This window comes from Lycium barbarum, chromosome 5 (assembly GCF_019175385.1).
Source record: "Lycium barbarum isolate Lr01 chromosome 5, ASM1917538v2, whole genome shotgun sequence".
Lineage (NCBI taxonomy): Eukaryota > Viridiplantae > Streptophyta > Magnoliopsida > Solanales > Solanaceae > Lycium > Lycium barbarum.
In genome coordinates this window covers 53,358,771-53,381,091 of record NC_083341.1, presented here as the reverse complement: position 1 = coordinate 53,381,091, position 22,321 = coordinate 53,358,771, and positions in this window count along the sequence as shown.

Sequence of the window (22,321 nt, the reverse complement as noted above, 5' to 3'; positions counted from 1 at the left end):
TGTTGTAGTATGTGTAAATGAATGAAAAGTATGAAAATTTGTGTGTTGTGGGTGTTGTGTGTGGTGGCCGTGTGAATCACATTAGTGAAGGAGCAAGAATTAAATTATTTAGTATGCTAATTGTGTTGTTGTGACCTTGTGAGGTAAATGGAAGGCTTATGGTGTTAGTTGGTGCAGAAATTTGTAGTAAGGTTGTTGTAGGAAAGTAATGTGATTTTAATACGATTTTATCTAATTGCGGGAATGAAGTTATTATGTGTAAAGTATTGTTTTAGTTGTGAAATTGAAAGAAGGAAATGTGTCGTCGTTGTTTTGTCGCACTGGTGGGAAATTCGGGTGAAGTATGTGTTGGTGGAATGGTGTGAATATTGTGTGGATTGAATGAAATGCTTATGAATTGTGTTTGGTTGATCATGGATTAGTAATGAATATGTGAGCGTTGGAATTGGCTTGAAAATATGTAGTGAATGGAATGTTAATGGATTATGTAGCAATGAAGACTACTAATGTTAGAATATGTCTTAAATTGATTGTTGGTATCATTGGAATAATCGTTGGTATTGTTGCTGACATTGTGGCCGAGTTAAATTCTCGGATTTGTTGTTGTATTTCTGGCCGAGTTGAATTCTCGGGGATGGCGCATTTACAGGGGAAATGCTGCCGAAATATCTGTAGAAATAAGGTGTTGGATTGGAATTGAGTTCTTAAGTGTTTGTAACTAATGTTTGGTGCGCATTAATGTTGTTGTAGATTTTGTGGAGCCAAGGGCCTGAATTCGAACTTGCGTAGGAAGCGGGCAAGGTATGTAAGGCTTACCTTTCTTTCCTTCGGCATGATCCTTGTAATGAACAACTTACGTATATGTATGTCCCTAAAGAAAATTCTATTCTTAGAGCTGTTATATCCCGTATTTTTGAACGTCGGAGCATCTGCTGGGGTGGGGCCCACATACCGAGATTTTTTTTGGAACATCTGAAAAGTCATATGAATCACATATGTAAAGTTAAACACAACTCATGAAGTACCTTTGGACCAAATCAAAGTGGAAACCCTCCCAACGAATATTTTTAAGAAAACGTTTTCGGGTGACCTGACTTTGGGGGGAAAAAACTGTATTGTAAGTTTGGAATTTCGAAAATACCTTGAAATAGAAGTTGTAGATAATTGAATTAGCTTTCCATCCATAGGTCGTGGGTTCCCAGGTGACGTCGGTACAAGGAAATATGAACGTTTTAAGGTCGAAAGGTCAGTGGGCTAGGCCCAACTCGGGACCAACCGAGTTGGCCCAAAAAAATGAAAAACAAATTCAGGCCCAAGTGAGGAGCCATTCGGCCATGGTCCATAAAAAGGATCCAAGCCCATGGAATTAAGTCATGTGGTCAATGAATAAAAGACCACTTAATCATCCAAATTCCATAGAACTTTCAAGAGAAAGAATAGGAGGAAAAACAAGAGAAAAACAAGAACAAAAAGAGGGCATTTCGGGTTTGGCCATAGAAAAATCACCCCTCAAAATCTTGCCTCTAAAATTATTTTCTTGTTGAATTCCTACTAAATTAAGTGTCCTCTACAACTTGGTGTAATTGTTTTGGAAGAAGGAGCACTTATTTCTTCAAGTTGACAACTTGTTCAAGTGAAGAAGTTTGTAGAAAAAGGTAAGAATCAATTCCTTTTTCTTATGTTATGAAGGTTTGTTTATGTTGTGGTATGTGGAAATGAGTAGAAATTATGGAAATAAGGAAGTTTGCAAAGTGGGTATGTATATATATATGTAGCCATGGGCGTATATATGTTGTATACATATATGAGTTGAATTTTATGTTGCATTCTAGTTGTGGTTATGATGGAAATTATATTGGGAATGAAAGTTGAATGAATTTTGGTTGAAGTTGGAATATAGATGATTATGTCACTTTAGAATAATTTTGTGATATTATGGAAATGAAGTTGTTAAGATGTGAATTATGATTATGGTTGATGAATTTGGAAGTTGGAAATTTGTTATGAAGTTGTATGCCAAAGATTTGATGTTTTGCATAAGTTATGATTTTGGCGGAAGATTGTATATCATGTATATCGAGTGTATATCTTAAGGAAAACGATATGAAATGTTTCTAGAACTATATGGTGATGATCATGATGGTTGTTGAATATGAAATTATTGATCTTAGTTGAAAGTTGGGTTGAATTGAAGATTATGTCAACTTGTGAGAAAAATGACTAGTTGAAGGATATTTGTGTTTTTAATGTTCATTGTTGATATTGTTGTTGTCGTTTGGGTTGTTGTTGATGATTTATAGCCGAGTTGAATTCTCGGGGTGTCATATGTATAGGGGAAGTGCTGCCGAAATTTCGGTAGCCAAATATGCTTAAAGTTGAAATAATGGCATTAATAATTCACAATTGGTAAACTTGACCAATTGCAGTTTTTCGACGAAACGGGAAGTGAGTTTGGAAAGGCTTAAGGAGCGCGAAAGGTATGTAAAGCAACCCCAATTCTTCCCTTGGCATGCCCCTAGTGTGTTAGGGTCGGATCCGGGCCTCGAAGGACCTCTTGGCCCTCGGAATCCGCAAGACAAAATTTCAGTTTTTCCTTCAGTAGAATTGAACCATTTTGATACGCTTTTTCTGAAATTATGCAATTTTGCTCTAAATTATTCAGAAAGTCATAGAATGTTTGTATAACCTTTTTAGGTGATACTATATGCTTAGAGGGCACAATTTGAGCCCGCCGCCTTGTTTGTCCCAAGGCGGGCCCGCTATTTACGGTTTTGGCCCTAATGTGTTAAAGCTTCCTTTTTAAGCGATTTTTGAAAGAAATGTTTTAATTACCCTACTAATCGCTTAACGAATATTATTTTAAATATTCAGTTAAATATTATAAATTATTTTGACACTCGGAATGACTTCGGGAAAGTTATACTTCTGTAATTTATTATGATATCCGAAATACATTTATTATGATTCCGTCCGACCCCATTGGATTTGTTTGTCTTTGATACGCTTCATCGAGTCTTTGAAAACATTTATTATATTTTTAAATTGCATTAGTCTCTCACTACTCCATTCGTGGATGTCCCAATGTTTCCCACACTGAGCCCGGGCCAGGATATGTTGTCAAGCGTAATTCTCTGCATTGTTCGCCGCGACCCGATGTGAGGGGGCAGGTATACGCGTACATGGGTATGTGGAGTATGATGTGCCATGTCCGCCTATTCTGATCTGATCTGTTATGGCCATTCTGATATGACATTTTATGATACGGGGCCACGCCCCTTTTTCTGATTCCTCTGTATAGTGGCACCAGCGTCGGGAGGGTGGCCACATTCTGTCTGTCGAGTCCCGTGTCAGGGACCGGATATGATATGATATGACATATGTTTCTGTACGCATTATGTCTGTTTTGGAAATATGCATTTGACACTCTGGATTCTGTACTCATTTTCTGTAACCATTATGATTTGACTTCTGTGATTCCGCTTTACATATTCAGTACATATTTCGTACTGACCCCCTTTCTTCGGGGGCTGCGTTTTCATGCCGCGCAGGTACTGACGACAGGTTCGCTGATCCACACGTTTAGGATCCTATTTCTGCTATTTGGGGCGCTCTCTTCTACAGAGCCCATCTTTTGGTACAGTCTGTCACTGCTATCTGGATATGTACTTTGTTCAGGGTATGACGGGGCCCTGTCCCGTCTTATGATTATGATATGTTTTGTAGAGGTCTGTGGATACATCTGTGTGGGTTTTGTACATATGTTTGGGATATTCTGTTCTGTGATGGCCTTATCGGCCTATGTGTGCCAATTCTGTTTTTCTGCTAAATTCTGTAGCGACCACTAATATTATTATTATATTATTATTCTGTTAATATGCTAATTTGGGGTATCGGGTACGTATAGGTGCCCAGCTCGGGCACTGGTCGCGGCCCACGGGGTTGGGTCGTGACAAAAGTGGTATCAGAGCAGTTCGTCCTCGGAATGTCCGCAGACCGTGTCTAGTAGAGTCTTGTTTATCGGTGTGTTGTGCACCACGCCTATAAACAGGAGGCTACAGGGCATTTAGGATACTACCCTTCTTTCTGTCTTAGATCGTGCGATAGAGCTGTGTTATCAGGATGACCCCTTCCTAACGAGTGGCTATATTTGCAGATATGCCTCCAAAAAAGGCGACAGCGGCCCAAAAGGCCAAGTCAGTTGCCATAGGAGAGACTAGTCGGGTCCAGAGGACTACCAGGGCCCAGGTATATATTGCTCCGGAGACTTTGCCCCAGACAGAGGGTTCTTCTACACCGCCACTCGTGGAGGAGATTGGGGCAGCCGTAGCTGCAGATCGGGGGACGGCTCCACTGCCAGCTCCCGCAGTTCCAGTACCTGAGCCTCCAGCTCCACGGCCAGGCACTGAGGATCAGTCTATGAGGGAGGCAGTCCAGTTGCTGACTAGACTTATGGCAGGGCAGGTTCAGGGGCATGGACTGGGAGGTGACCGGGCAGTCAGGCGTGATAGTTCGAGAGCCCGTGAGTTTTTGACTTGTAACCCTCCAGAGTTCTTCGGGACAAATCCCGAGGAGGATCCTGAGGAGTTTATCACGAAGACGCACTCTATATTTGATTAATGCTTCCGAGACAGAGTCAGTCGCGTTAGCTTCGTACCGGTTATATGATGTGGCGGCAAACTGGTACGAGTCATGGGGGCTATCCAGGGGGGACGGCGCTCCTCCAGCAGCTTGGGGCGATTTTTCTCAGGCATTTCTTGGACATTTTCTGCCCCCAGAGTTGCGACGAGCCAGATCTGATAGATTCTTATTATTGAGGCAGAAGGGCCGCAGTATCCGGGACTACAGTTTAGAGTTTGATTCCTTGGCCCGATATGCACCTACTGTGGTGGCTACTATGGCGGACCGGATGCACAGATATATTATGGGGCTGGATCGGTATTTTGTTGATAGCTGCTTAGTGTTGGCTGCTCAGCCCGGTATGGACATTGCCCGTATCCAGGCCCATGCCCAGGGTATGGAGGATCGGGGCAGAGGAGGACACCAGCCTGACAGGGGCCAGGATCGGAGACAGCCCAAGAGGGCCAGGTCATCTGGAGATTTTCGGGGCAGACAGCCCCAACAGCCGCAGCAGCCTAGCAGATTTTCATCTCAGCCAGCGTAGAGCGCACCTCCCCAGCCTACAGGTCGCAGGTTCGATAGCCCAGGGTATTCAGGAGCAGGCCAGAGCTCCAAGGCTTCAGGTTCGCGGACAGATAGGGGTTCTGGTCAGATGAGGCCACCCAGGGTTCAGTGTTCTTTTTGCGGCAGATACCATACGGGAGAGTGCTACAGAGCCACCGGTGCATGCTTTTCTTGTGGCCGTCAGGGCCATTCTGTGAGAGATTGCCCGTATAAGGGTAGTTCGGGTGGTGCAGCGCAGCCTACCGGATCAGCCGCTGGGTCTTCATCGTCGTCAGTGGCTATGCGCCCTACGGGGCAGGGTTTTCCAGCACCAGCAGGTCGCGGCAGAGGCCGTGGTGGAGCTTCTGGTATTAGCGGTCCTTCGAACCGCATTTATGCTTTGGCCAGCCGCCAGGATCAGGAGGCATCTCCTAATGTCGTTACAGGTACTTTATTGGTCTTCTCTCGGTCTGTGTATGCATTAATTGATCCAGGTTCGACTTTATCATATATTTCACCCCTTGTTGCCGGTAAAATTGGTATTATGTCTGAACCTATAGAGCCATTTGAGGTAGCCACGCCGATAAGGGATTTTGTTGTAGCGAAACAGGTTTATAAAGACTGTTCTGTGATCGTTTGTGACCGTGACATTAAGGCAGATCTGGTAGAGTTAGATATGACTGAATTTGATGTTATTATGGGTATGGATTGGCTAACTTCCTGTTAAACTAATGTTGACTGCCAAAATAAGGTAGTTCGCTTCCAGTTTCCCGGGGAGCCAGTTATAAATTGGGCTGGTAATACTGCATCGCCGAAAGGTAAGTTTATTTCATACCTTAAGGCAAAGAAAATGATCAGAAAGGGTTATATCTATCATCTGGTTCGGGTGCAAGACTTGGACGCCGAGACGCCGACACTTCAGTCAGTCCCCGTGATTAATGAGTTTCCAGATGTTTTTCCCGACGAGCTTCCAGGTCTTCCTCCAGAGCGGGAGATAGATTTCTCTATTGACTTACTCCCAGACACTCAGCCTATCTCTATTCCTCCGTATAGAATGGCGCCTGCAGAATTAAAGGAGTTGAAGGAGCAGCTGAAAGATTTGTTGGATAAGGGCTTCATCAGACCTAGTACTTCGCCTTGGGGAGCCCCGGTATTATTTGTGCGTAAGAAGGACGGGTCGCTGCGTATGTGTATTGATTATCGGCAGCTGAATAAGGTAACTATAAAGAATAAATACCCCCTCCCCAGGATTGATGATTTGTTTGATCAGCTGCAGGGCGCTAAGTGTTTTTCGAAGATAGATCTTCGATCCGGTTACCACCAGGTGCGAGTACGAGAGGCCGATATCCCTAAGACAGCTTTCCGGACCCGATATGGGCATTACGAGTTCAGGGTTATGTCTTTTGGGCTGACAAATGCTCCCGCAGTATTCATGGATTTGATGAACCGGGTATTCAGGCCATTCTTGGATATGTTTGTAATTGTATTCATTGATGATATCCTGGTTTATTCTCGGTCTGAGGCGGAGCACGCAGATCATCTGAGATCGGTATTAGGGGTACTCCGGCATCAGAAGTTATATGCGAAATTTTCTAAGTGCGAATTTTGGCTGTCTTCAGTGGCCTTCTTGGGGCATATTATTGCAGCTGATGGTGTCCGGGTGGACACACAGAAGATTGAGGCCGTGAAGAATTGGCCCAGACCTACGACGCCCACAGAGGTACGCAGTTTCCTGGGGTTAGCAGGTTATTACAGGAGGTTTGTGGAGAAGTTTGCTTCGATTTCAGCGCCTTTGACAAGGCTGACTCAGAAGGGAGCTAAGTTCCAGTGGTCTGACGCTTGTGAATGGAGCTTCCAGTTGCTGAAGGAGAAGCTGACTACAGCCCCAGTTCTGACTCTTCCAGAGGGACCGGACGGGTATGTTATTTATTGTGACGCTTCTGGCATGGGGCTAGGCTGTGTATTGATGCAGCACGGCAGAGTTATAGCGTATGCTTCCCGGCAGCTCAAAAAGCATGAGAAGAATTATCCTACCCACGATCTGGAGCTCGCAGCGGTGATTCATGCTCTGAAGATATGGAGACACTATTTATATGGCGTTCATGTGGATATCTATACTGATCATAAGAGTCTCCAGTATATTTTCAGGCAGAGAGAGCTTAATTTGCGACAGCGGAGGTGGCTGGAGCTTCTGAAAGATTATGACGTGGATATTATGTATCATCCGGGTAAGGCTAATGTTGTTGCCGATGCGCTCAGTCGGAAGTCTATGGGCAGTTTGGCCGATTTACAGCCAGACAGGAGAGAGATAGCCCGTGATATTCAGCAGTTGGCTAGTCTCGGGGTTCGTCTGGCCGATTCTGGAGATACACGGCTTTCTGTTCGAGGGGTTTCTGAGTCATCTATCAGGGACGATATTAAGCGGCATCAGTTTGAGGATCCTGTCTTAGCTCGGTACAGGGACACAGCCTATGATAAGGAGAGGACTCCGTTCGAGTTTTCACCGGACGGCACTATGTTATACAGAGGCAGGTTGTGTGTACCTGATATTGCAGGCCTTCGGCAACAGGTTATGAGCGAGGCACATTATGCTCGCTATTCGGTCCATCCTGGGTCTACGAAGATGTACCATGATCTCCGATGCTTATACTGGTGGGACGGCATGAAGCGGGATATTGCAGAGTTCGTCGCCCAGTGCCCTAATTGTCAGCAGGTCAAGATTGAGCATCAGAAGCCGGGTGGACTGTTGCAGGAGATGGAAATCCCGACTTGGAAGTGGGAGGTTATTAATATGGACTTCATTACAGGTTTGCCTCGCACTCCACGGAAGTATGATTCCATCTAGGTCGTTGTTGATAGGCTGACGAAATCAGCCCATTTTCTTCCCGTCAGGACTACTTATTCCGCCGAGGATTATGCCAGGCTCTATATTAGAGAGATTGTGAAGCTTCACGGAGTTCCTATATCTATTATTTCTGACAGAGGCGCCCAGTTTACGGCGCGTTTCTGGAGGTCGTTTCAGGAGGGTCTAGGGACTCAGGTGAGTCTGAGCACAGCCTTTCATCCTCAGAGCGACGGACAGGCCGAGCGCACTATACAGACGCTGGGGGATATGTTGCGGGCCTGCGTTATTGATTTCAGAGGCAGCTGGGATGATCACTTGCCATTGATTGAGTTTGCATATAATAACAGTTACCATTCCAGCATCCAGATGGCTCCGTACGAGGCTCTATATGGCAGGAAATGCAGATCGCCGATTGGCTGGTTTGATATTGGCGAGTCAGAGTTGATTGGCCCAGATATGGTCCAGCAGGCCGTGGACAAGGTAAAACTTATTCGGGAGCGACTGTTGGCAGCCCAGAATCGACAGAAGTCATACGCGGATAAACGGCGTCGACCGTTGGAGTTTCAGGTAGGCGATTGGGTATTCCTGAAGGTATCGCCTATGAAAGGCGTGATGCGGTTCGGCAGAAAGGGTAAGCTCAGTCCGCGTTATATTGGGCCTTATCAGATTGTTCGAAAAACTGGAAATGTCGCCTATGAGCTAGATTTGCCATCTGATTTGGAAGCGGTACATCCGGTATTTCATGTCTCTATGCTTCGTAAATGCGTCGGTGACCCTTCTAGAATATTTCCTGCTGATGATATTCAGGTGACGGAGCAACTATCGTACGAGGAGCAGCCCGTATCTATTTTGGATCGTCAGGTAAGGAGGCTTCGGAATAAAGATGTAGCCTCTGTTAAGGTACTGTGGCGGAACGATAATAGGGAGGAAATGACATGGGAGGCCGAAGAGGAAATGAAGAAGAAATATCCTCATTTGTTCTCTATACCCACAGGTAACCTTAAATCCCTGCTTTAATTTATTCCAATATCAATCGTGTGTCATATGTGATGTCTGTAAACATGAACTCCCCCAAAGTATTTTCAAACCCTATGAGATTAATTTAACATTCGAGGACGAATGTTCTAAAGGGGGGGAGGATGTTATATCCCGTATTTTTGAACCTCGGAGCATCTGCTGGGGTGGGGCCCACATACCGAGATTTTTTTTGGAACATCTGAAAAGTCATATGAATCACATATGTAAAGTTAAACACAACTCATGAAGTACCTTTGGACCAAATCAAAGTGGAAACCCTCCAAACGAATATTTTTAAGAAAACGTTTTCGGGTGACCTGACTTTGGGGGGCAAAACCTGTATTGTAAGTTTGGAATTTCGAAAATACCTTGAAATAGAAGTTGTAGATAATTGAATTAGCTTTCCATCCATAGGTCGTGGGTTCCCAGGTGACGTCGGTACAAGGAGATATGAACGTTTTAAGGTCGAAAGGTCAGTGGGCTAGGCCCAACTCGGGACCAACCGAGTTGGCCCAAAAAAATGAAAAAAAAATTCAGGCCCAAGTGAGGAGCCATTCGGCCATGGTCCATAAAAAGGATCCAAGCCCATGGAATTAAGTCATGTGGTCAATGAATAAAAGACCACTTAATCATCCAAATTCCATAGAACTTTCAAGAGAAAGAATAGGAGGAAAAACAAGAGAAAAAACAAGAACAAAAAGAGGGCATTTCGGGTTTGGCCATAGAAAAATCACCCCTCAAAATCTTGCCTCTAAAATTATTTTCTTGTTGAATTCCTACTAAATTAAGTGTCCTCTACAACTTGGTGTAATTGTTTTGGAAGAAGGAGCACTTATTTCTTCAAGTTGACAACTTGTTCAAGTGAAGAAGTTTGTAGAAAAAGGTAAGAATCAATTCCTCTTTCTTATGTTATGAAGGTTTGTTTATGTTGTGGTATGTGGAAATGAGTAGAAATTATGGAAATAAGGAAGTTTGCAAAGTGGGTATGTATATATATATGTAGCCATGGGTGTATATATGTTGTATACATATATGAGTTGAATTTTATGTTGCATTCTAGTTGTGGTTATGATGGAAATTATATTGGGAATGAAAGTTGAATGAATTTTGGTTGAAGTTGGAATATAGATGATTATGTCACTTTAGAATAATTTTGTGATATTATGGAAATGAAGTTGTTAAGATGTGAATTATGATTATGGTTGATGAATTTGGAAGTTGGAAATTTGTTATGAAGTTGTATGCCAAAGATTTGATGTTTTGCATAAGTTATGATTTTGGCGGAAGATTGTATATCATGTATATCGAGTGTATATCTTAAGGAAAACGATATGAAATGTTTCTAGAACTATATGGTGATGATCATGATGGTTGTTGAATATGAAATTACTGATCTTAGTTGAAAGTTGGGTTGAATTGAAGATTATGTCAACTTGTGAGAAAAATGACTAGTTGAAGGATATTTGTGTTTTTAATGTTCATTGTTGATATTGTTGTTGTCGTTTGGGTTGTTGTTGATGATTTATAGCCGAGTTGAATTCTCGGGGTGTCATATGTATAGGGGAAGTGCTGCCGAAATTTCGGTAGCCAAATATGCTTAAAGTTAAAATAATGGCATTAATAATTCACAATTGGTAAACTTGACCAATTGCAGTTTTTCGACGAAACGGGAAGTGAGTTTGGAAAGGCTTAAGGAGCGCGAAAGGTATGTAAAGCAACCCCAATTCTTCCCTTGGCATGCCCCTAGTGTGTTAGGGTCGGATCCGGGCCTCGAAGGACCTCTTGGCCCTCGGAATCCGCAAGACAAAATTTCAGTTTTTCCTTCAGTAGAATTGAACCATTTTGATACGCTTTTTCTGAAATTATGCAATTTTGCTCTAAATATTCAGAAAGTCATAGAATGTTTGTATAACCTTTTTAGGTGATACTATATGCTTAGAGGGCACAATTTGAGCCCGCCGCCTTGTTTGTCCCAAGGCAGGCCCGCTATTTACGGTTTTGGCCCTAATGTGTTAAAGCTTCCTTTTTAAGCGATTTTTGAAAGAAATGTTTTAATTACCCTACTAATCGCTTAACGAATATTATTTTAAATATTCTGTTAAATATTATAAATTATTTTGACACTCGGAATGACTTCGGGAAAGTTATACTTCTGTAATTTATTATGATATCCGAAATACATTTATTATGATTCCGTCCGACCCCATTGGATTTGTTTGTCTTTGATACGCTTCATCGAGTCTTTGAAAACATTTATTATATTTTTAAATTGCATTAGTCTCTCACTACTCCATTCGTGGATGTCCCAATGTTTCCCACACTGAGCCCGGGCCAGGATATGTTGTCAAGCGTAATTCTCTGCATTGTTCGCCGCGCCCCGATGTGAGGGGGCAGGTATACGCGTACATGGGTCTGTGGAGTATGATGTGCCATGTCCGCCTATTCTGATCTGATCTGTTATGGCCATTCTGATATGACATTTTATGATACGGGGCCACGCCCCTTTTTCTGATTCCTCTGTATAGTGGCACCAGCGTCGGGAGGGTGGCCACATTCTGTCTGCCGAGTCCCGTGTCAGGGACCGGATATGATATGATATGACATATGTTTCTGTACGCATTCTGTCTGTTTTGGAAATATGCATTTGACACTCTGGATTCTGTACTCATTTTCTGTAACCATTATGATTTGACTTCTGTGATTCCGCTTTACATATTCAGTACATATTTCGTACTGACCCCCTTTCTTCGGGGGCTGCGTTTTCATGCCGCGCAGGTACTGACGACAGGTTCGCTGATCCACACGTTTAGGATCCTATTTCTGCTATTTGGGGCGCTCTCTTCTACAGAGCCCATCTTTTGGTACAGTCTGTCACTGCTATCTGGATATGTACTTTGTTCAGGGTATGACGGGGCCCTGTCCCGTCTTATGATTATGATATGTTCTGTAGAGGTCTGTGGATACATCTGTGTGGGTTCTGTACATATGTTTGGGATATTCTGTTCTGTGATGGCCTTATCAGCCTATGTGTGCCAAGTCTGTTTTTCTGCTAAATTCTGTAGCGACCACTAATATTATTATTATATTATTATTCTGTTAATATGCTAATTTGGGGTATCGGGTACGTATAGGTGCCCAGCTCGGGCACTGGTCGCGGCCCACGGGGTTGGGTCGTGACAAGAGCCACTAGGATGGCCATCGTCTTTGACTTTCATAAGTATTCCATATGGTTTGATATGTATATATATACGATGATGTTCGAAGCATTCAGTTGGTATATTCCCGAACGTGGTTCGAAAACAAATCGATATGACTTAAGTCTTGGATAAACAATTTGATATGTGCGTATGGTACTAAAGTCTCCATTTGGTTTGACCCATAATGATATCATAAAGTTGCCAAATATGTTTGTTACTTGAATTTCCAAACAGGGCTTACGAGATGTTATTAGGAGGCCCCGTACTTCAAAGGTTCTATTTAGTAAGTTCCGAGCTTGTCCACGATCCATATTGGTCTATAGATACGAACATACGTAGTACGGTTAAGATTATGGCATAATGGAGTAATAAGCTAAGTATAAGAATTCATAACCTTAAGATAATCTTGTAAGTACTAATGTCTTTAACTTTTGTATACAATTTCGGCACTAATACGTTATATCCGTGAATCGGGCTGTACGTTCCGCAGCAACACATTGTATGATATCCTATGAGTATGTATGTGTGAATCCGTTACATATGTATATGATATATGATGTCAGTATTTTGATATGACTAAAGTTTGATTATTAAATGCTAGCACGTCGATTATTCTACCGAGCCTTTGACAGTCTTTGATATGTACGTACGATTCCAAGAGTTCTATTTGGTTTGGTCCATAACCATATCTAGAAGGTAGTTAACCTGATTACGGCTTTGATTTTCCAAGAAGAGCTTCTGAAACGATTGTAGAACGTTCTGTACTTCAAACGCTCGTAACTTTTGTATACTAATTCTGATTGACCCGAAACTTGTTCTGAACCTTCATATGTCGATAAGTATGTTGTATCTCGGGTCATGATTTACGAGTATATGGTTTCGTACTATTCTGTTCGTGCAAGCTTGATATGTCTATTCACTGAGCCCGGGCCAGGACATGTTATCGTGCGTACTTCTTTGCATTATTCACCGAGTCCCTCTCACTTGCGGGCCGGGACACGTTATATGTATATGCATGTGATGATATGATGATACAGGGGTGGTGGCCAGGATGGCACGTGATGACTTTATCCACCGAGACCCGCAATAGAGGGCCGGGACACGTTATGTACATATATATGACATATGACTCTACCATGCATGATTCTATCTACCGAGTCCCTTAGAAAAGGGTCGGGACACGTTATGTATACATATGATATATGACTCTGCCATACATGATCCTATGCACCGAGTCCCTCACAAAAGGGCCGGGACACGTTATACGAATATATGGTATGTGATGTTGATATGTCTGACCTTATTCACCGAGTCCCTTACTAAAGGGCCGGAACACGTCGTATATATGCAGGTATGTATATGTATATGTATATGATTCATGACTTGAGAGATATTACTCCGTTACCTAAGAGAAAACGTAATGATGCTTTTATACAGTTTTACCGGTTCTGTAAAGTTTCCATTTCTAACTATGTTTCTTCGTTCTATACTTCATGCCTTACATACTCGGTACATTTTCCGTAGTGACCCCCTTTCTTCGGGGGCTGCGTTTCATGCCCGCAGGTACAGACACAGGTGATCCACCACTGTAGGATCCACTTCCTGCTATTTTCGGAGTACTCCCTTTTGATCCAGAGTCTACTTTTGGTACATACATCTTTCGTTATGTATATATTTCTGTATATCTGACTATTTGGGTACGGCGGGGCCCTGTCCCGTCATATGATTCTGTCGGTCTGTTTAGAGGTATGTGGACATGTTTGTGGGTTTGGGTCTTTCTGTTCGGATGTGTGTATATGATGTGTTTGGGCGATCCCATTCGCCGCGGCGGCCGGTCCGCATATGTTTACATGTTGCCTTGTTGGCCGGTGTGGCCTTTGTTGGTATTTTCTGTGCGCAGGGTTATTTTGGATAGCCTGTAAAACAAAGGAAACTCTGCCGAAATTTTTCTGGAAATTATCTAAATTTAGAATATAGCCTTGTCGGCTTCTGTTATATACTTGAATGCATTTGATAGATGGGTTTGGGTGCCCAGATCGGGCACTAGTCACGGCCTACGGGGCTGGGTCGTGACAGGAATCCTCAAGTTGTGCGACTTCATAATGCCGTCTAAATCCCGAAGGGAACACTCATAAGGTCTTTCTCTTACCTATGCATTTTACATTTAAATTTGTGAGTGTCACGACCCAGCTAGGGGCCACGACGGGTACCCGGAGCTAGTTACCGAGCACCGCTCACTCTACTGCTTATCTAGCTCATTTAATACTCTTTTATCAATTTTTCATACCAATTGTAGGAAAATCATATTTAATCGAAACATAAATACTTTATATACATTTTCCTCTCGGCCATCAAAATAATATACATACATATGAAAACCTCTTGTGAGACCATCTAACCCACACTGCGTATCTACGAGCCTCTACTAACATAATGAATACATGGACGGAACAAGACTCCGTCATGCCCAAAATATGCATATATGAATGTACATCAAAAGAATAGCCATAAGCACCTCCGAACAATAGAGTGATATCTAACAGCTGACAGCTACTGAGGACCTGGGCCAAGCTCTCCTCCCTGTCTACCTGTGGGCATGAACACAGCGTCCGAAGAAAGGACGTCAGTACGAATATTGTACCGAGTATGAGAGGCGTACATAATGAAATGAAACATCAGTAATATAAGGATAACATAAACATGAGACATCTGGATCTGACTGATAATCATAAATGAAGTAATGCACGCTATCTTACTCATACTCATCATCATGACATGTATGCATCATATGCAAGCTGCCCGTCCATGTCGGAACAGTGTGATAATCAATAATATTAACCCGCGTCCAGGCCTCCCGCGTCCGGGGTACCATCTCATGCCGCCCACTAGTGGTGTCTGCCCACGCCCGTAGGTCGTGGTGTATTCGTATCGCCGCCCGCCGAAGCGGTGTCTGCCCGGCCAACTAGGCCCGGTGTGAAATGCTCATGACATGCTCAATGTAAATGCTCATCGTAACATGCTTATCATAAAATACTTATCTTATCATAATGCGTATATTTGACTCATGATCAACTTTACTCTATCGGGGTGACGTAAGGTCGTGATCGCCCGATTACATTATGGAACCGTGATGGACATTCTGCCTCACCTTGAAAGGACTAGTACATAAGGTGAGTGTGGGCAAGGAATAACATCATCATCATTCTAGTGTCATCATATCGTATAACTTATCTCATATAGACATTCATAAGTATAAGCTTTTAACTTCTTAGAATGTAAGAACTCACGAAAGAAAAAGGGATTCAAGTTAAAAGATTCATGCCTTTAGAAGGAAGGACTAGCCTCACTTACCTTGGTCGTTTAGCTAAGATATCGCTCACTTGTTCTCCGTCGATACCACGTCGTTACCTTCATAAGAGAATTCGTATCAACATTAGTAACTGACTATAAGAACGTGTAGCTAATTCTAGGAGAAGTCGGACAATGCTTCCTTCGCTCATACTACTTTTCTCGCGTTCTATATCAACTCCCAATATTCATAATATTATTCGAAATATCATAATCGACAATCGTCATTTACGTACATTTGGCAAAATCCACCATTTTCCTCCAATTTTCCCTTATTTCTACTTCTAGCTCATCCTTGCATTTTCATGCATTTAATGCTTGTTTCATGATAAAAACATCATTTATAACATATTTGTATTCACAACACTTCAATATTCATAGTTCAATTCCACTATCATTCATTTATGTCACTATTCACTCAATAATGACCCATTTCTATGTTCTTCTACATTTCAAGTGTCTAAGCTTTCCAATACTTCAAACTACATGGAATAATCATAAAACTTACCTTGGATGATGGTTGAACAATCCTTACGTTGAAATACTTCAATTAGCCACAACCCTAGTTCCACCTTCTTGGGAATTTCTTGACTTAGAAGATCCTTTGATGTGTTCTTACACTTGATTCCATGAAATTAGTGTTGTTGGTCTGGATATTCCCTTTTATTCTCTTGAATTCTTGTGGAGGAATTATTGGGAATGTTCTAGAGGTCTCTTGAGTTGTTGGATGAATAATGAAGTAATATGAAGCCTAAGTCCCTTTTTAAAATCACAAAATCTGATCTTTAATGAATTCTTGTCGGGGTGAACAGTGGTCATAAACCACCATATACGGACTGTATTTTGATTTACGGTCCGTCCACTGTGGTCGTTTTTAAGCATTCCAAAAACAGGAAGTTTGGCTAGAGATTATGGCATTTTACGACTGAGGTTTACGGTCCGTAAACCAGTTTACGGGCCGTCCTCCAAATCGTATTTAACCATTTCAAAGACAGAAAGTTTTGGCTGATGGACATGGTCATTTCAAAAACTGGGTCGTATTTAACCATTTCAAAAACTGGGTCGTATTTAACCATATTCAACATTTACAGAGAGTTGGGATTTTTGACAAGCTGGAGGACGATTGCACTATACGGTCCGTAAATCACTTTACGGGCCGTATAGTGCCATATACGACCACTGGACAGAAAATTTTCCGTGACTTTCTTATTTCCAAAAATTCTTAATTAGGCATTCCCGACTTAATAAAACATCATTCACTCAAACTCTTCATCATTCCACTCATCATATAAGTACGGAGAAATTTCCGAGGTGTAACAGTGAGTCTCGATGGAGACAAATGAAAAGGGTTTGATTTCATACATGACGTCCATAATAGTTTTTTTTCTAAATGATTTCATGACGTGACTGAGTGTGCTATATCACATATGGCCTCGGCTTAAGTCCGGGTGTGCTATGGCCTCAGCTGATCCCTGAGTGTGCTATGGCCTCAGCTTATGTCTGAGCGTGCTATATAACATATGGCCTCAGTTTATGTTATGCCAATTGAGTTGTGCATATGGTTTTACTAATAATTTCGAGAAAAAAAACAGATTTATACTAAAGGAAAAATAAAGTTAGATTTTCAAAACCACTCCGAAGGGGGTGCGAGATTTTACTATTTAGACTTTCAAAACCACTCCGAAGGGCGTGCGAGATTTTGCTATTTAGACTTTCAAAACCACTCCGAAGGGGGTGCGAGATTTTCGAGCCTAAGCTATTGGATGATTTCATGATGTGACTAAGAGAAAGGGAAGAAGTTCCCGTTTGTAACTAAAGCTGCTCCGAAGGGAGTCTTTCGATGGTTTTCAAAGATTTTCATGCATTTGCATATTTACATACATGCACGACATCATCATTATTATTATGCCGGAAGCGGCATGCACGAAGGGGCCATCATTATTATTATGCCGGAAGCGGCATGCCCGAAGGGGCCATCATTATTATTATGACAGAAGCGGCATGCCCGAAGGGGCCATCATTATTATTATGCCGGAAGCGGCATGCCCGAAGGGGCCATCATTATTATTATGCCGGAAGCGGTTTCCCGAAGGGTCCATCATTAGTATTATGCCGGAAGCGGCTGCCCGAAAGGGCCATCATTGTTATCAAGCCGGAAGCGGCTGGCCAAATGGGCCATCATTGCTACGCCGGAAGCGGCCGCCCGAAGGGACTATTTGGTTAGCGTGTCGGAAGCGACATGTGTGTTAGATTGCATCATTTGCTTTAAGATTGTGTGTTCGTTTGCATTATTTACTTAAGGATCGTTTTGAGACCTCGTGTATACATTTATGCTTCTTCTAGCGTCCATAATAATTTCGAGAAAAAAATCAGATTTATACTAAAGGAAACATAAAGTTAGATTTTCAAAACCACTCAGAAGGGGTGCGACATTTTACTATTTAGACTTTCAAAACCACTCCGAAGGGGGTGCGAGATTTTCGAGCCTAAGCTATTGGATGGTTTCATGATGTGACTAAAAGAAAGGGAAGAAGTTCCCGTTTGAAACTAAAGCTGCTCCGAAGGGAGTCTTTCGATGGTTTTCAAGGATTTTCATGCATTTGCATATTTACATACATGCACGACATCATCATTAGTATTATGCCGGAAGCGGCATGCCCGAAGAGGCCATCATTATTATTATGCCGGAAGCGGCATGCCCGAAGGGGCCATCATTATTATTATGCCGGAAGCGGTTTCCCGAAGGGTCCATCATTAGTATTATGCCGGAAGCGGCTGCCCGAAAGGGCCATCATTGTTATCAAGCCGGAAGCGGCTGGCCAAAGGGGCCATCATTGCTACGCCGGAAGCGGCCGCCCGAAGGGACTATTTGGTTAGCGTGTCGGAAGCGACATGTGTGTTAGATTGCATCATTTGCTTTAAGATTGTGTGTTCGTTTGCATTATTTACTTAAGGATCGTTTTGAGACCTCGTGTATACATTTATGCTTCTTCTAGCGTCCATAATAATTTCGAGAAAAAAATCAGATTTATACTAAAGGAAACATAAAGTTAGATTTTCAAAACCACTCAGAAGGGGTGCGACATTTTACTATTTAGACTTTCAAAACCACTCCGAAGGGGGTGCGAGATTTTCGAGCCTAAGCTATTGGATGGTTTCATGATGTGACTAAAAGAAAGGGAAGAAGTTCCCGTTTGAAACTAAAGCTGCTCCGAAGGGAGTCTTTCGATGGTTTTCAAGGATTTTCATGCATTTGCATATTTACATACATGCACGACATCATCATTATTATTATGCCGGAAGCGGCATGCCCGAAGAGGCCATCATTATTATTATGCCGGAAGCGGCATGCCCGAAGGGGCCATCATTATTATTATTATGCCGGAAGCGGCTGCCCAAAGGGGCCATCATTATTATTATGCCGGAAGCAGCTGCCCGAAGGGGCCATCATTGTTATCAAGCCGGAAGCGGCTGCTCGAAGGGGCCATCATTGCTTCGCTGGAAGCGGCCGCCCGAAGGGACTATTTGGTTAGCGTGTCGGAAGCAACACGTGTGTTAGATTGCATCATTTGCTTGAAGATTGTGTGTTCGTTTGCATTATTTACTTAAGGATCGTTTTGAGACCTCGTGTATACATTTATGCTTCTTCTAGCGAAGGCTGCGGGTATTGAGTTTGATTGTGATTTCTTCTCTCCTAAATTAAGCTATGGTTATGATTTGTTACTGCTTTACATATTCAGTACATATTCCGTACTGACCCCGTTTCTTCGGGGGCTACGTTTCATGCCACGCAGGTACACCCAGATGAATAGTAGACTTTGTTAAAGGTGTTCCAGCGGGATTGGCGAGCTCAATCTCAGTTCGGAGCGTTGCCGGGTCAAAGTACTTATGTCATGGTGTTTTGTATATGTTAGAGACTTTGCAGACAGTGTCCTGTCGATAGGGCGTCGAGAAGTGCGAATCATTTATAGATGTTAAAAGAGTATGTATTTTTAGATGATTTCAATTGATTTGAAGTACGTAATTAATTGAAAGTTTTCATAATCTGTATAAAAACAATGATCTTTATTTGGAAAAGGTCCATGTTTTTAAAAGTTTTTGAAATGACAGGTTTTGGTAAAGCGAACGTTTAAGGGTTCACTCGACTCTGATGAGAGTCAGGTGCTCATCATGCCCTATCAAGATGAGGGTGTGACAATATACATACAAGCCGTTAAGGCTGTCATAGCAAATATGACCGCTTAGACGCAAATCATAGACATAACCGAACAATAACGACCCATGACCCACATATATGTCTACAGGCCTCTAACAAACACAACAAAATCATATGACGGGACAGGGCCCCGCCGTACCCCTGAATATACACATACATATATATAACGGAAGAGTCTATTCCAAAATATGTGCTCCAGATCAAGGGAGCACTCCAAGGCAGCAGAACAGATAACCTAAGTTGTCGGGTCACTCAGACGAACGTCTGTACCTGCGGGCCTGAAACGCAGCCCCCGAAGAAGAGGGGGGTCAGTACGGAATATGTACTGAGTATGTAAGGCATGAAATACAACTGGAAAGATCGTAACTGAAATAGAGATTCCGGGAGTCAAGTATCATAATAAGGAAACCACTGTACCTGTGTAGTACGGAACAGAATCAAACATTTTCATATCGCATACCGTACCCGGCCCATTATGGGACTCGGTGAATGAAATCATGTCATTATGTCATCATGAATACATGTATACATATATCGTACCCGGCCCTCTAATAAGGGACTCGATGAACAAAGTCATGCATGTCAACATCATATATCATATATATACCGTACCCGGCCCTCAAGTGAGGGACTCGGTAAGTGAAGTCATATCATCATATCAGTATGCCATCATATCATCATGCATATACATATATACATACTGTACCCGGCCCTCTAGTTAGGGACTCGGTGAATCAAATCATCATATGCCCTCCTGGCCACCATAACATATCATCATCTCATCACATCATCATATGCATATACCGTACCCGGCCCTCTATTGAGGGACTCGGTGAACAATGCAGTGGGGTGCGCACGATAACATACCCGGCCCGGGACTCGGTGAATAGACATATTCAGGCGTGCACGAGCAGAGTAGTGAGAAACTATATGCATATAAATCAAGACTCGATAGATAGGTGCGCAAATCGACACTTGAGGATCATAAACACGTTTCGAGTCAATCCGAGTTAGTATGAAAAAGTTATGGACGTTTTAGTACAGAACCTTCTACAAACATTTCAGAAGCCATTTTTGGAAATCAAAGCAACAATCATGTCAAGCACCTTTCGGATATCGTTATGGATCAAATCAAATATAGCTTTTGGAACCGTATGTACATATCAAAATATATCAAAGACTCAATGGAATAATCGAACGTGCTAGCATTTGAATATCAAAACTTTAGTCATATCAATTATCTTTCGAATGCCATTCGGAAACATATCAAACAGAACTTCGGACATCATAGATCCGCATCAAAACCATATGAAACAGCTTATGGAAATCAAGGATAGTAGCCATCCTAGTGGCTCTAAGAATAGGAGTTTCTTTGAAATCATACATATACGTCATTTGTTCGTTTCATAAAGATCATGCCAAAAGAAAGAAAGGGTAAGCCTTACATACCTTGCTCGCTTTCTACGCTAGTCCGAACTTAAGTCTTTGACTTCGCAAGATCTACAACAATATTCATACATACCAAACATTAGCCATAAACACTTAGAGTCCAATTCTAAACCAACACATAATCTACAGAAATTTCGGTAGCATTTCCCCTATAAATACACCATCCCCGAGAATCCAACTCGGCCATATCATCAACAACAAATCCGAGAATTTAACTCGGCCAACTTAGCAACAACAATGCCAACAGTTAGTCCAACAATATCGACAATCAATTCAAAACACATTCCAACGTTAACAACTTCTTTCTACAAACTTCGACGGCGTTCCATTTATGTTATATTCATAATTGCTTACATATTCAAGTTCTAATCCGCAACCATTCAAACAATATTCAAGAATACTTCAAACAATCCCTACAATATTCACAATAATCCAACCCATATGCTATGCCACCCAAGCCTTCCAAATGGAACAAGAACAATAACAACACATTTTCTTCCTTCAATTTCATGAACTTCACCAACAATTCACACACTAACAACATTGTTTTCCATAATTATAAGAAATGGATTTTAACATCACATTAGTTTCTAAACAACTCTCCAACACTTACAACTTCAACTAGAATCATCAAACTTTCATTATCAACATAGAACTCATGACAACAACAATCAAAATACTAAGTAAAATTGATTCATTCTCTTCTATACCACATAAGCACCACACGACCACAACACTATATCCATATTTTCATGAATTTCACTCTTTCTACACACTACAACATACACAATCATCCATAACATATAAAAGAAGATTGATTCTTACCTTTTCCACTTATCTTCTTTGTTGGCTAAAGTCGCTCCTTGAGAGAATAGATGTTTTTATTGCTCCAATAATTATACCACGTTAAAGAGGACCCTTGAATTAGTAGGAATACTTGAAGAAAATAATTTTTGATCAAAGTTTTCTAGGGGTCAATTTTTGGGGGTCATGGCCGAATGGCCTTGTTGTTTTTTTTCTCCTCTAAAAGTTTCTTGAATCTTCTTGTGTTGAAGATGAAATAATACATGGGTCATCCTTTAGACTTAT